This window comes from Hevea brasiliensis, chromosome 13, assembly GCF_030052815.1.
Source record: "Hevea brasiliensis isolate MT/VB/25A 57/8 chromosome 13, ASM3005281v1, whole genome shotgun sequence".
Taxonomy (NCBI): domain Eukaryota; kingdom Viridiplantae; phylum Streptophyta; class Magnoliopsida; order Malpighiales; family Euphorbiaceae; genus Hevea; species Hevea brasiliensis.
In genome coordinates this window covers 4823010-4836179 of record NC_079505.1, presented here as the reverse complement: position 1 = coordinate 4836179, position 13170 = coordinate 4823010, and the positions used below count along the sequence as shown (strand labels likewise).

At 29.4% G+C, this 13170-nt stretch overlaps 1 pseudogene; it reads left to right on the top strand.

Annotated features, from left to right (window-relative positions):
- Positions 1-794: 794 nt before the first annotated feature.
- LOC110642431 (G-type lectin S-receptor-like serine/threonine-protein kinase At1g11410) lies at positions 795-12264 on the top strand (annotated as a pseudogene).
- Positions 12265-13170: the final 906 nt, after the last annotated feature.

Sequence of the window (13170 nt, the reverse complement as noted above, 5' to 3'; positions counted from 1 at the left end):
TCCTTTTATAATGTAACATCATATAATATATATATATATATATATATATATATATATAATTATTCAATAAAAATGACAAAAGAATTATTATTCAAAGAAATGACTAGAAAATTTATAGCTTGAGTGATAAGTTCATCCGATTAGAATTTTATTGGTTTAATATTATATTTTTATACAAATATACTTAATAATAATATTTAAAATTTAAATATTTTTTATATAAAACTTAGAAAGATAATTGAAATATATGCATATATAATCTAATAAATATTGTTTCAAAAAAAATAATCTAATAAATATTAAAATATTGATTTTAAAAATTAATTAATCAAACATATTTATTTATATTAATAAGCTTTATATTTAATTAATTTGTATTTAGTTAACATATATTTAATTATTTTTTTAATAATCCAATATGTGGAGAAATTATTCCATGTACATGCGCTCATTGTAATGAGACAAAACGTGAAATCCACCGTAATGGAAGAGCCTCAGCACAGATAATCTTTTCTTGGAAAATCTCTCCTCCTTTCTTTTTAATTTATCGAAGTAGAATACAATCTAATATTATTTTTTATATATACTATTTTTTAAATAAATAAAATTTTTATATATTATTTTTTAAAATAAATAAAATTCAAATATTTTATAAAGTTTTAATTTTCTGAAAAATTATTAATAAAAATATTTTTATATAAATTATTAATTGAAAAATATAAAATTAAACAGATTTCGTATTTCTTATTTAATAGGAGAAGTGAGATAACTTTATTTTTATAATATTAGTTTGGTAATATTGGCTTACTTAGTGGAATTGGAAATTCCACCCCTTTTAAATAAAATATAGAAGAGGAGAGGGAGCTCCTCTTATTGCGTTTGCTTCGTTGGGTTTCATGGAACGCAGTCCAAATATTCGATAAAATGTCACAATGAGTAGGGATTCTGCTGTAGGGTTTAATGGACCTCGTCCATTCTCTTCCTCCGTTGTTTTTGGCTTGCAAGCTCATTTTCCTCCACGTTAGTGCATTTGGTTCAATGGACACGTTTCTTCAGTCTGCAATGTTCAAAAGTAGGCTACTATTGTCAATGTTCGTTGGTGAAGAAGACAAGAAATATAGTTAAAAAAAAATCTCAGTTTACTTGTCAAAAGTCTTAGCTCCTTGTGGACTTTTCTAGGTTAAAAATATGACCAAATCCCACATAAGTTTCACTTCGATGAAGATTAAAGAACCAGAATGGATTTTCGAAAGTTGTTCCTGCATTCTTCTCTTCTAGTCCTCCATTTCGCATTTTCTTCTTCCAAAGACACCATAACTATAAACCAAACCATTCATGATGGTGACTTTCTGATCTCTAGAGAAAATAATTTTGCATTAGGATTCTTTAGCCCCGGAAGTTCCAGGTTTAGATATCTTGGAATCTGGTACCGTAAAGTCCGAGAGCAAACTGTAGTGTGGGTAGCAAATAGGGATGATCCAATCAATGGTTCCTCGGGAGTTCTATCAATTGACCAATATGGAAATCTCGTTCTCCATAGCTACCATAACTTGAAGGTTCCTGTATGGTCTACAAATGTCTCAGTGGAGGCTACAGATACTTGTGTTGTAGCTCAGCTCTTGGATACAGGAAATTTGGTTTTGTTCGACGATAGAAGTAAAAGTACTGTGTGGGAAAGCTTTGATCATCCTACGGATACTATGCTGCCAGGAATGAAACTTGGGTTGGACCGAAGGACAGGCATGAACCGGTTCCTGATATCTTGGAGATCAGCAGCTGACCCCGGAACTGGAAACTTCTCACTTCAGATCAACCCAAAAGGATCACCACAGGTCTTTATCTATTGGGGTACAAAATATATTTGGCGAGGCTCTCCTTGGCCCTTGAAAAGTTATGCATATATAGCCAATGTTAGTTTTGTCAACAATCAAAATGAGACATATATGACCTACTCTGTTTCTGATGCTTCCGTTATCCTAAGGTTAATGTTGGACTATTCAGGACTTCTTAAGAAAATAATTTGGCAAGAAAAAGATGGCAAATGGAATGAATTCCAGTCGACGCCAAAATCTCCATGTGATCCATATGGGCATTGTGGTACCTATGGAATATGTGATCCTGACTTTCTTAGTCGAAGATTTGAATGTGATTGTTTACCGGGGTATGAACCCAAGTCCCCAAGGGACTGGCATATTCTAAAAGATGCATCAGGCGGGTGTGTCAGGAAGCGGCTAGAGTCTACCTCATTATGTGGCCATGGGGAAGGATTTGTGAAAGTGGCAAATGTTAAAGTACCTGACACTTCAGCAGCAGTTTGGGTAAGCATGAATATGAGTCCAAGGGACTGTGAAAGGAATTGCAGGAGGAATTGTTCATGCTCTGCATATGCAAGCATAGATATTGCTGGGAAGGAGACTGGCTGTTTGACATGGTATGGCAAATTGATGGACACTGCACACGATAGGGAAGAGGGATATGATATTTATGTTCGTGTTGATGCAATTGAATTAGGTAATGTATTTTTGCCTTCGACAAATTTTGAACAAAACCAATGTGTATAATCAGGTGACAAATTGGATAATCAGCGTTGCATGAATCGTTTGTGCTTATGTTCTATCATTATACCTTGCCTTTTAACTTCCTTTTCTTTTCCTCTTTGATGGAACAATGATAAATTCTTTTCCCTACTCACACAGCTGAAATTGCAGAAAAATGGAATGGTTTTCTTAAAAGGAAGGATATGTTAGCGATTTTAGTAGTATCTGTTGTTTCAGCTTGGTTTGTCATCATCTTGTTTACATATTTGTGGCTCAAGAAGAAGAAGAAGAAAAGGGGTAAGAAACAAGATTTTGTATGATGTTTTGTGCCTATCTATGTATATTCATACCTTTGATTTGAGTAAGCATTAAGCATTCTGGTTTCATCATTTTGATGGCAGTGAGGAACAAATGGAACAAAAGGTGGCTTGATACAATTGGCACAGTGGAAAATCAAGTCAAAGGTAGCATGAGTCATCCAGAGATTGCTTTTTTCAATCTGAACACTATACTTGCTGCAACTAACAGTTTCTCTCCAGCTAACAAACTAGGGCAAGGTGGTTTTGGTGTGGTTTATAAGGTGCATATATATAACTTATGTGCAAATGTCTAAAACTATGTACATGTGCTTGTCTTCGTCTCTAGTTGTTGTGAGATTCTAAATGTGAAAACATGACTGTAGGGTAAATTGTCTAATGGAAAGGAAGTTGCTGTGAAAAGACTTTCAAAAGATTCGGGGCAAGGAATAGATGAATTTAAAAATGAAGTTTTACTGATTGCAAAACTTCAACATCAGAATTTGGTGAAACTCATAGGATGCTGTATTCAGGGAGAGGAACCGATGCTAGTTTATGAATACATGCCAAACAAAAGCTTGGACTCCTTTCTTTTCAGTAAGTCCTGTGTATATTCTACTTTATTTAGCATTGTATTCCACAAGTTGTCTAATTCCATTTGGTTCAACAATATGAGTGATGGACATTGAATGCATAAATTGGCACTGATTCAATTGGAAATCTTTTGTTAGATGAAACAAGAAGGTCAATCTTGGATTGGAGAAAACGCTTTGATATTATCGTTGGGATTGCTCGTGGAATCTTATATATTCACCAAGATTCTAGGTTGAAAATTATCCATAGAGATCTAAAAACCAGCAATATCCTATTGGATGAAGAAATGAATCCAAAAATTTCAGATTTTGGCCTAGCTAGAATCTTCAAAGGCGACCAAACTCATGAGAAGACAAACAGAATAGTTGGAACATTGTAAGTATACCTACACACTCAGCAGCTAGACACACAGAACCACTGCTAAGAATACCTTTGTATCTTACATTAATTTGAAAGGAGCATTATAACTATTTTTTTTTTCTATCTGTTTTTCATATGCAGTGGGTACATGTCTCCAGAATATGTGGTATTTGGAAAGTTTTCAACGAAATCTGATGTCTTTAGTTTTGGCATCATATTATTAGAGATTATTACAGGGAAAAGGAACAATAGCTTTTATCAAGAGGATTTTTACCCAAGCATGATAGGAAAAGTAAGTTAAAAAGATATGGGTAAATTATATTAATCATCATTGAATTTTACATTGATTTTCTTTGTGGTCATAAAACTAGAACTTGTTGCAATTTAGTAACTGAAATTCGATTTTGTTGCAATTAGTTTCCTGACTTCAGTGGGAAACCACCAGAAATCTGACATGGCATTCAATTTGGGGCTGGTTTTGTAAGGCTTCTTCAATTTGATTTTTGATCTAGACCTCATTTTTAGTATCTATCTTGACTTGTATATCATCTTAGATGTCCAATGAAATTCTTACCAAAATCACCACTGTCAAGTCAGCATGCACTAGTTGAAAAAAAAAAAAATAATAAAACTAGTGATCAAATTATGAAAAGTTGAATTTTTATGACCACAATAAAGAAATCCTTGTAAAATTCAGTGAGCATAAAAATATTTTACCCTTGAAGATACTTATAGTAACTAATTATTTTCCGAATTGTAATAATTTGTTTATGGGTTCATCTAATGATGAGATGTTATAGATATGGCATTTATGGAGAGAAGAGAGAGCATGGGAGATGGTTGATTCATCACTAAAGCATTCTTGTTCTCCTGATGAAGTATTGAGATGCATCCAAATTGGGCTCTTATGCGTGCAAGAAGATATAATGGAAAGACCGACCATGTCAGCTGTCGTTCTAATGTTAAATAGCGAAATTAGTCTTCCTTCTCCTAAGCAACCTGCATTCACTTTCAGAAAGTCTAGTATTATTAGTTCTAGCTCATTAGAACCAAAAGAAAGATTTTGTTCTGTGGATGAGGAGACAATTACTGAGGTTGTATGTCGTTGAATATCTCTCTCATCAATTACATAAATTTTTAGTATAGAGATTCAAAATATGCTTCTTCTGATATATATATTTTTTTTTGTTTAGACTTAATTCGTCATGAAATTGAATCCAAAACACAAATATATGTAAAATTTATATAATTTTTCTGTATAAATATTATAAAGTTAGTCCTTAAAAAGGAATATAAAAAATTGTCCAGTTACAATTTTTTTTAGATGATGTGAGAGTTTGTTTTTATTACATGTGGCATTATACTACAAATTATTGAAAGCCCGTAAAGTTATATGTCATTCAAATGTTTATCTATTATAATTAGTACATTTTTAATTCATTTAAATAATAAATGAATTAAATTATTGTATTTACAAAAGGAGTTTTGAAATTCGAGCTTTAATTTTATGTGAAAATTACTAAAAATGCCAAGGGCTTGATAATGTCAAGGGCTACTGAAAATGAGCCACTAATGCGACGGGACAGGATGATTACGTGAATATAAATGAAAGGTAAAAACTTTTTATTTTAGTTAAATTAATTAATTAATTAATTTTTAGATTTTAAAAAATATAATTGTTTTGTTTTTTTTTAAATTTTTATGAATTAATTAATTAGTGTTTATATTTTAATGAGAAATAGAAATTTTGTTATAATGAAGAATAAATTTGAATTTATATTTTTTTAAAATTATTTAAGTATAATTCCATTCAAGTTCTTGGCACCATTTTTATGTTTTCTCAATTGAAAATCAATTTTTTTAGATTATCGCCTTAATTATTTGAAAATCTATATCAACTAACACTTTATCGAGTATTGTTTTTCAATAGAGAAAATGTAAAAATATAGCGCAAAGAATTAAATGAAAATACTAGAATAATTTTTAAAAATTGTAAATTTAGATTTAGCTTTCATACAAAAACATTTTTATTTTTAATCTAGGAATATATTTTTTAAATATAGAAATTAATTAATTTTACTAAAATATAATACTAAATAGTTATTTGACTAGACCAAAATTTATTTGAGTAACAAAAAAGTTGATAAATGAACTAAATAGTTTGATAAAATATCAACTAGATAATGTATTTTTCAAAATATAATAATCAAATAGTTAATTTCATTAAAATGCAAGAGTTAAATAGTAATTTTCTTTAAATAAGAAAGCCAATTTGATTGCGTTTTTTAATTGTTTTTTTTCCTCCAGCAATGTTTGTATGATGCAAAAACTTGTTATAAAAATACTAAGGTAAACTATAATTTAATAACTGAGGTTTGACAAAACTTATAATTTAATCTTTGTATTTTTAAAGCTAAGTAATTTAGTCTCTAACATTTGATAAAACTTACAATTTAGTCCCCACTATTAAAATTTCAGTTAAGTTATTATTAATTCTTGCAAAAATGACCAAAATATCCTTAACTCTATTTTTAATATAAAATAATTTAATTCCTGAAATTTTATTTTATTGATAATTTAATCTTTGAGATTTAGTTAAACCTATATATTAGTCCCTGTAATTTTAAAATCAAGCAATTCAGTCCTAGAAGTTTTAATAAATCTACAAGTTAATTCCTATCATTAGAATTACAGTTAATTTCTCATTAAATTTAGCAAAAAATCAACATGTTTTTAACTCTATTTATAATTTGAAAATAATTTAATTTTTAAAATTTTACTTTCATAACAATTTTTGTCCATATTCATATTTTTTTCTTTTTTTATGTAAAAAAAATATAATATAATATATAAAAATACTATAAATTGATATATATATATATATATATATATATATATATATATATATATATATATATATATATATATATATATATATATATATATTAAAATAATAATTACATAAATAGAATTTTACAAATTATAAGGGTTTATTTTAAATAGTTATAATATTTAAGGATATTTGTAAAATATGTGGAAAATTTTGTAATTAATCAAAATTTTAAGGTCCTTAAAGTAATTAATTCATATTTTAATAATTTAAACTTAAAATTTTTTAATTTTATGGGACTCACATTTTAAAAATACAATGACTAAATTATCAATAAAAAAAATTTAAAAGACTAAATTATTAAAAAAAATTTAGGAACTAAATTATTTTAAGATTAAAAATAAAAATAAGGGTATTTTGGTTATTTTTATTAAATTAACAGTAATTTAATGGGATTATAACAATAAGAACTAAATTGTAGGTTTTGTTAAATTTCAGTACTAAATTATTTATTTTTAAAAATATAAAAACTAAAAATATTTTTTCAAATCTTAGAAACTAAATCATAATTTACCCAAAATACTAATTTAATTGAGGTTTTCTAATATACTCTATTTTAACAAATTATTTTAATTTCATAACATATTGATAAATTTTTTTAATAATGAATCCAAATTTTTCGTATTTTAATTTTTTTTAACCCTTCAAATATTATGGAAAAAATATTATTTCCTTTTATGATGTAACATCATATAATATATATATATAAAAAATTATTCAATAGAAATGACAAGAGAATTATTATTCAAAGAAATGACTAGAAAATTTATAACTTGAGTGATAAGTTCATCCGGTTAGAATTTTATTGGTTTAATATTATATTTTTATATAAATATACTTAATAATAATATTTAAAATATAAATATTTTTTATATAAAACTTAGAAAGATAATTGAAATATATGCATATATAATCTAATAAATATTGTTTCAAAAAAATAATCTAATAAATATTAAAATATTGATTTTAAAAATTAAAAATTAATTAATCAAACATATTTATTTATATTAATAAGCTTTATATTTAATTATTTGTATTTAGTTAACATATATTTAATTATTTTTTTAATGATCCAATATGAGGAGAAATTATTCCATGTACATGCGTTCATTATAATGAGACAAAACGTGAAATCCACCGTAATCGAAGAGCCTCAGCACAGATAATCTTTTCTTGAAAAATTTCTCCTCCTTTCTTTTTAATTTATCTAAGTAGAATACAATCTAATATTATTTTTTATATATACTATTTTTTAAATAAATAAAATTTTTATATATTATTTTTTAAAATAAATAAAATTCAAATATTTTATAAAGTTTTAATTTTCTGAAAAATTATTAATAACAATATTTTTATATAAATTATTAATTAAAAAATAGAAAATTAAACAGATTTCGTATTTCTTATTTAATACGAAAAGTGACATAACCTTATTTTTATAAGGGTATATTAGTTTGGTAATATTCGCTGGCTTAGTGGAATTGGAAATTCCACCTCTATTAACTGAAATATGGAAGAGGAGAGGGAGCTCCTCTCTTTGCGTTTGCTTCGTTGGGTTTCATGGAACGCAGTCCAAATATTCGATAAAATGTCACAATGAGTAGGGATTCTGCTGTAGGGTTTAATGGACCTCGTCCATTCTCTTCCTCCGTTGTTTTTGGCTTGCAAGCTCATTTTCCTCCACGTTAGTGCATTTGGTTCAATGGACACGTTTCTTCAGTCTGCAGTGTTCAAAAGTAGGCTACTATTGTCAATGTTCAAAATATAGTTAAGAAAAAATCTCAGTTTACTTGTCGAAAGTCTTAGCTCCGTGTGGACTTTTGTAGGTTAAAAATATGACCACATCCCACAGAACCAGAATGGATTTTCGAAAGTTGTTCCTGCATTCTTCTCTTCTAGTCCTCCATTTCGCATTTTCTTCTTCCAAAGACACCATAACTATAAACCAAACCACTCATGATGGTGACTTTCTGATCTCTAGAGAAAATAATTTTGCATTAGGATTCTTTAGCCCCAAAAGTTCCAGGTTTAGATATCTTGGAATCTGGTACAATAAAGTCCGAGAGCAAACCGTGGCGTGGGTAGCAAATAGGGTTCCTCGGGAGTTCTATCAATTGACCAATATGGAAATCTCGTTCTCCATAGCTACCATAACCAGAAGGTTCCTGTATGGTCTACAAATGTCTCAGTGGAGGTTACAGATACTTGTGTTGTAGCTCAGCTCTTGGATACAGGAAATTTGGTTTTGTTCCACGATAGAAGTAAAAGTACTGTGTGGGAAAGCTTTGATCATCCTACGGATGCTATGCTGCCAGGAATGAAACTTGGATTGAACCGAAGGACAGGTATGAACCGGTTCCCGATATGTTGGAGATCAGCAGATGACCCTGGAACTGGAAACTTTTCACTTCGGATAAACCCAAACGGATCACCACAGGTCTTTATCTACTGGGGTATAAAATATATTTGGCGAGGCATTCCTTGGCCCTTGAAAAGTTATGCAGATATATTGAATGTTAGTTTTGTCAACAATCAAAATGAGACATATGTGACCTACTCTGTTTCTGATGCTTCTGTTATCCTAAGGGTAACATTGGACTATTCAGGACTAGTTAAGAAGCTAATTTGGCAGGAAAAAGATGGCAAATGGAATGAATTCTGGTTGGTACCAAAGTCTCCGTGTGATCCATATGGGCATTGTGGTACCTATGGAATATGTGATCCTGACTTTTTTAGTCGAAGATTGGAATGTGATTGTTTACCGGGGTATGAACCCAAGTCCCCAAGGGACTGGCATATTCTAAAAGATACATCAGGCGGGTGTGTCAGGAAGCGGCTAGAGTCTACCTCATTATGCAGGCATGGAGAAGGATTTGTGAAAGTGGCAAATGTTAAAGTACCTGACACTTCAGCAGCAGTTTAGGTGAGCATGAATATGAGTCCAAGGGACTGTGAAAAGAATTGCAGGAGGAATTGTTCATGCTCTGCATATGCAAGCATAAATATTGCTGGGAAGGAGACTGGCTGTTTGACATGGTATGGCATATTAATGGACACTGTACATAATTGGGAAGAGGGATATGATATTTATGTTCGTGTTGATGCAGTTGAATTAGGTAATGTATTTTTGCCTTTGACAAATTTTGAACAAAACCAATGTGTATAATCACGTGAAAAAATTGCATAATCAGCCCTGCATGAATTGTCTGTGCCTATGTTCTATCATTATGCCTTGCCTTTTAACTTTCTTTTCTTTTCCACTTTGATGGAACAATAATAAATTCTTTTTCCTACTCACACAGCCGAAGTCGCCCAAAAATGGAATGGTTTTCTTGAAAGGAAGGATATGTTAGGCTTTTTAGTAGTATCTGTTGTTTCAGCTTGGTTTGTCATCATCTTATTTACATATTTGTGGCTCAAGAAGAAGAAGAAAAGGGGTAAGAAACAAGATTTTGTATGATGTTTTGTGCCTTTATGCGTATATTCATACCTCTGATTTGAGCAAGCATTAAGCACTCTGGCTTCATCTTTTTGATGGCAGTGAGGAACAAATGGAGCAAACAATGGCTTGATACAATTGGCAGCACATACTACAATGAAACTTCAGTGGAAAATCAAGTCGAAGGTAGCATGAGTCATCCAGAGATTGCTTTTTTCAATCTGAGCACTATACTTGCTGCAACTAACAGTTTCTCTCCGGCTAACAAACTAGGGCAAGGTGGTTTTGGCGTGGTTTGTAAGGTACATATATATAACTTCTGTGCAAATGTCTCAAAACTGTGTACATGTGCTTGTCTTCGTCTCTAGTTGTTGTGAGATTCTAAATGTGAAAACATGACTGTAGGGTAAATTGTCTAATGGAAAGGAAGTTGCTGTGAAAAGACTTTCAAAAGATTCAAGGCAAGGAATAGATGAATTTAAAAATGAAGTTTTGCTGATTGCAAAACTTCAGCATCAGAATCTGGTGAAACTCATAGGATGCTGCATTCAAGGAGAGGAACCGATGCTAGTTTATGAATACATGCCAAACAAAAGCTTGGACTCCTTTCTTTTCCGTAAGTCCTATGTATATTCTACATTATTTAGCTTTGTATTCCACAAGTTGTCTAATTCCATCTGGTTCAACAATTTGAGTGATGGACATAGAATGAATAAATTGACACAGATTCAATTGGAAATCTTTTGTTAGATGAAACAAGAAGGTCAATCTTGGATTGGAGAAAGCGCTTTGATATTATCGTTGGGATTGCTCGTGGAATTTTATATATTCATCAAGATTCTAGGTTGAGAATTATCCATAGAGATCTAAAAACTAGCAACATTCTATTGGACAAAGAAATGAATCCAAAAATTTCAGATTTTGGCTTAGCTAGAATCTTCAAAGGCGACCAAACTCATGAGATGACAAACAGAATAGTTGGAACATTGTAAGTATACCTATACACCCAGCAGCTAGACACATAGAACCACTGCTAAGAATACCATTATATCTTATATTAAATAATTTGAAAGAAGCGTTACAACTATTTTTTTTTCTATTTTTTATATGCAGTGGATACATGTCTCCCGAATATGTGACATTTGGAAAGTTTTCAACGAAATTTGATATCTTTAGTTTCGGCATCATATTATTAGAGATCATTACAGGGAAAAAGAACAATAGCTTTTGTCAAGAGGATCCTTACCCAAGCATGATAGGAAAAGTAAGTTAAAAATATATGGATAAATTATTCTAATCATCATTGAATTTTGCATTGATTTTCTTTGTAGTCATAAAATTAGAACTTGTTGCAATTTAGTAACTGAAATTCGATTTTGTTGCAATTAGTTTCCTGACTTCAATGGGAAACCCACCAGAAATTTGACATGATATTAAATTTGGGGCTAGTTTTGTAAGGCTTCTTCAATTTGTTTTTTGATCCAGACCTCATGAAAAGGATTTATCTAGACTTGTATGTCATGTTAGATTTCCAATGGAATTCTTACCAAAATCACCACTATCAAGTTAGAGTGCACTAGTTAAAAAAAAAAAAAAAAAAAACTAGTGATCAAATTATGACAAGTTGAATTTTTATGACCACAATGAAAAAATCCATGTAAAATTTAGTGAGCATAAAAATATTTTCCCCTTGAAGATGCTTATAGTACCTAATTATCTTCGGAATTGTAATAATTTGTTTATGGGTTCATCTGATGATGAGATGTTACAGATATGGCATTTATGGAGAGAAGAAAGAGCATGGGAGATAATTGATTCATCACTAAAGCATTCTTGTTCTCCTGATGAAGTATTGAGATGCATCCAAATTGGGCTTTTATGTGTGCAAGAAGATGTATTGAAAAGACCGACCATGTCAGCTATTGTTCTAATGTTAAATAGCAAAATTAGTCTTCCTTCTCCTAAGCAACCTGCATTCACTTTCAGAAAATCTAGCTCATTAGAACCAAAAGAACGATTTTGTTCTGTGGATGAGGAAATAATTACTGAGGTTATATGTCGTTGAATGTCTCTCTCATGAATTACATAAATTTTTAGTATAGGAATCTAGGATATGCTTCTTCTGATATTAAAAAATCTTTTTATTTAGACTTGATTCGTCATGAATTTGAACTTAAAATATAAAAATACGTGAAATTTATATAATTTCTCTGTATAAATATTATAAAGTTGAGTCCTTGAAAAGGAATTATAAAAAATTGTCAAGTTGCACTTTTTTTGAGATTGTCTGAGAGTTTGTTTTTATTACATGTGACATTATTCTAAAATTTTTAAATATTTTAAAGTTATTTAATAAACTATGACAATTAGCAATGCTAATATAAATTATTGAAAGCCCTTAAAGTTATATCTCATTCAAATGTTTTTTATTATAATTGGTACATTTTTAATTCATTTAAATAATAAATGAATTAAATTATTGTACTTACAAAGGGAGTTTTGAAATTCAAGCATTAATTTTATACGAAAATTATTGAAAATCCCAAGGGCTTGATAATGTCAAGGGCTATTGAAAAGGCTAATTAAAATGAGGATTTTAAAGCCACTAATGCGATGGAACAAGACGATTACAATGAATATAAATGAAAGGATAATCTTTTTATTTCAGTGAAATTAATTAATTAATTTTTATATTTTAAAAAAATAATTATTTTATCTTTTTATTTTTATGAACTAATTAATCAGAGTTTATACTTAAAAAAAATGTTGTTATATGAGAAATAAAAATTTTGTTATAATGGAGAATAAATTTTAAATTTATATTTTTTTAATTTTTTTTTTAAAAAGTATAATACCAAAAAAAATGGAATAGATTATTTATTTCCAAAAGGTTACAGAATAAGTAAATTATAGAATAAGGCTTTGTTTGGTTAGGATAAGTAAGTTAAAGAATTTTAAATTTTTGAGGAAGTATAAAAAATTAACTTATCTAATTGGGATTAAATATTCAATTCCTAAAAGTGAGACATTTTTTTTTTCACTTCTCATAAAATA